Genomic DNA, 4,025 nt, shown 5'->3' on the forward strand with positions numbered 1-4,025 from the left:
CAGCAGACAGGAAACGTGTCCAGACGCTACAGTACGGGACGCCCACAGTGTACAAGACCACAAGAAGACGATATCTCACCAACAGTGCCCGCAGACAGCCACGGAGTAGCAGGTAGCCTTGCTTGAGACCTTTCCTGTGCCACTGGAACAGCTGTCCCCAGGCACACAGTCTACAGACGACTGAACAGACATGATTTATTCGCCCGGAGACCTGCAAGGTGCATTCCATTGACCCCTGGTCACAGGAGAGCTCGTAAAGCCTGGTGTCAAGAACACATTACATGGTCATTGGAACAGTGGTCCCAGGTTATATTCACGGACGAGTCCAGGTATAGTCTGAACAGTGACTCTCGCCGGGTTTTCGTCTGGCGTGAACCAGGAACCAGATACCAACACCTTAATGCCCTTGAAAGGGACCTGTATGGAGTTTGTGGTTTGATGGTGTGGGGTGGGACTATGATTGGTGCACCTACACCCCTGCATGTCCTTGACAGAGGAACTGTAGCAACTGGTCAGGTGTATCGCGACGTCATTTAGCACTAGTTTGTCCACCTTTTCAGGGGTGCAGTGGGTCCCATCTTCCTCCTGATGGATGATAACGCACGGCCCCACCAAGCTGCCATCGTGGAGGAGCACCTTGAAACAGAAGATATCAGGCGAATGAAGTGGCCTGCCTGGTCCCCAGACATGAACCCCATCGAGCACATCTGGGTTGCTCTCGGTAGACGTATTACTTCATGTCTTCAAACCCCTAGGACACTTCAGGAGCTCCGACTGGGCCTGGTGCAAGAATGGGAGGCTATACCCCAGCAGCTGCTCGACCGCCTGATCCAGAGTATGTCAATCCGTTGTGTGGCCTGTGTACGTGTGCATGGTGATCATATCACGTATTGATGTCGGGGTACATGCGCAGGAAACAGTGACGTTTTGTAGCACATGTGTTTCAGGACTGTTTTGTCAACTTATCACCAATACCATGGACTTACAGATCGGTGTCCTGTGTGTTCCCTATGTGCCTATACTATTAGCACCAGTTCTGTGTATTGCCACATTGTGTGGCACCACATTTTGCAATTATTCTTAATTTATGAGCACGACTGCATTTTTAAAATTTCTTGTGAGATGTATGTTTGTGTGCTTTTCTAGTTTTTATGGTCATTGACGTTACTAATATGATATTTTGAACTGTGACCTCCCATGATACGATAATTAGTTTGTTTTGTGATGAAGTATTGGAGGTATTGAGGATCCTGTTTCATTAGTGTGAGACTAGTCAGAATTATGATATTTTTTGGTTACCTTGGTGTCTAGGGAGGCCATTTTGAGGGTGTTGTTTGATTCTTGCTGTTATTGCTATTTGATAGATAATGGAGGAGCTGGCAGTAGTTGAAAGGGAGAACAGGAGGGCACGTTTTGGGAAAAGTAAGTAGAGAGATGAAGACTGTAGTCAAAGAATGGTGTGGTTCATATGTCTTGTCAACTGTTGCTACTAAGAGGTGCGATAAGGCATGATTAACGGTGGTTCAGTTTCTATGTCTGATAGTCAATGAGTGTGTGTAACCAGTGATGTTAGTATTGAATCTCAGGAAGCCAGTAGTGTTGGAAAGTGTAGTTTCTGATGTGAATCAGATGCATGAATCTGTTGGTGGCTGTGGTGATTCAGCAGAAGCTTCTTTAGATTGGATTGCCTTTCAAGGTCAGAATGAATCTCTTAGTTATCCTGCACCATTGGTAAATATTAGTGATCTGAATATGCATGGCTTTCGGAAATAGGCTAATGCAAAAGAATTAAGAGCTGATACGGAGAGAATTGCAGGCCCGACTCGGCAATGGGTTGGACAGGTACTTGACGCAACCGAAGCAGTGGTCCCCTATAATTGCACACTGGGGATCATGGTACCACATGACAGGCATTATGAGACCCCAAAGGAGATGGGTTGATCACGTGAAGCCAGTGGCACCATGTGGCTCCTAATCGAAGAGAGTGGAAACATGTAGAAGAGGTCTACATTCAGCAGTGGGCTGAGATTGGCTGAATAAGAACGAAAGACAGAAGAAGGTGGAAGAACTTAAATTTGATGATATTATAATGGAAAGTGGGGTTGAATGTCAAAGAAGAACGACTAATTTAGTTAGGAGAGGGAAGCTGTATAAGAACACACATTACCAGTAATCTGAAGTGCAGGAGTTTGCTCCAGAATATGAAGTTGCTACTCCTATAGATCAGCTGAATGATAGTGTTGAGTGGAGCTCAGATGGTAGAATATCAAACACTGCTTATCACTCAGAGAAGCTTACATTTTTTCAGGAAAATAGTGATGTAGAAATAACTAAAGACATTTTGAAGTTACAGCAATTGCAGGTTTCAGTCATTTGCTGGAACAAGAAGCATAATATGTGCTGAGCAAGCGGAACCTGAAAATAGGTCTGAAATATAATAACTATGTTGTAGAAAAGGAATTGATGGTAAATTTTGAGAAGATGAATGATATATCAGACGAAGCAGGTGGACTCGAAGGTGTTGCAGTTAACTTTATTGAACATATTGTGTTTCTTATTATACTTTGCAATCGATGAAGCCTTGTGTATATCTCTTTCCCAATGAACATGAAGTAATAATTGATTCTTCCTTGTGTGATAAGATTGGAGATAGAGATGAAAGACAAATGAATACTCATGAGTTGCCAATGGATGACTTTCATAGTATAGTATAGTATAGCATAGTTGTCAGATTGATAATATCGAGAAGATATATGAAAGACAAAAATTATTTGCAGTTATAGGCTTATGTCGAACTTTAAGCTTATAAATCTTTTTGGGGTATAGCTGTTGTTTTTGCGACAAAATAAAATGAAAATTAGTTGATTATCTTCACTCCACAGAGAGAGGCGAATAGAATTAGCAGTGCTACATATTATTGTTCCAATTTATTGGTCTTCGGTGTGCTTCTAGACATGTCAAAATCTATTTTGGATCTAACAGAATAATAAAAAAATTATATGGTACAAAAATTTTTATTTAACACAAAAAATTAAAAATATTACATTAACTGTAATTTTTTATCGTTTTTCAAACAAATATTGTTATATCTCTACTTTATTGCAACATTAACTTGATGAACCTGGGCTGTTTGTAAACACATTAAGTCACTGACATCATGTTTAATAATGTGGATTGTTCATAAACACATTAAATCACTGACATCATCTTTAAAAATGATAATGTCATCTAATCTACAAGTCACAACCCCAGAAGTAGTGGAGTGTTCTGCAACAACAATTCCTTGACTTAAAAATAACTTCTCATCTAGTAAAACAAACCAATTTCATCGATCTTATTTTTTCAGAGAAACACCAACATAACGTTTATCTTGAAAGGTAACAAATTTTATGGGTATACAATCTACATGATTCCTTAATTTTTCCAAATACTTGGTTGAGAACAGTGCCATACAGTTCTTCATTTCTGTCAAACACATGGTCTACTTCCAGATCTACTGTTTTTATATATCCCACAAACTCCGAAAACATAAGCCTACTTCTCCAGTTAGACGAAAAACATTATATTAAAGTATATTTAAAAAGTGAACGTTAGGTTAATGTAATGGAATTGCCAGTTTGCTTTGTGGGTACTTAAACTAAAACTACACTGTTTATATTGGTAGTTACAGATAAAGATCAAAGTAAGAATATTCAAAACTGCATCATATGTTTCCCGTAGAGTACACGAAACATCGACTGACAGTGTTGCCAATTCTGAAATTTATAACTTCCCTATTAGACTGAACCATTACGCCTCTAGACAAACAAATCTGTGAATAATATCCCCATTGGCCTTCTGGCACCACAGTAAAGAAATTTTTGGAAGTTTCATTTCTATTCCCCTATGACAACCCAGCTTTGGTCACATGACATACTTGCCTTAGTAGCTCACACTCTGACTAGAGGTGAAGCAGGTTTTTTATTCATCTGTTTCTTGGTATGTGAGTGGCTTTGTACAGAAGTGAAATAGCGATGGTGTCAAGC

Source organism: Schistocerca nitens, chromosome 1 (genome assembly GCF_023898315.1).
Source record: "Schistocerca nitens isolate TAMUIC-IGC-003100 chromosome 1, iqSchNite1.1, whole genome shotgun sequence".
Taxonomy (NCBI): Eukaryota; Metazoa; Arthropoda; class Insecta; order Orthoptera; family Acrididae; genus Schistocerca; species Schistocerca nitens.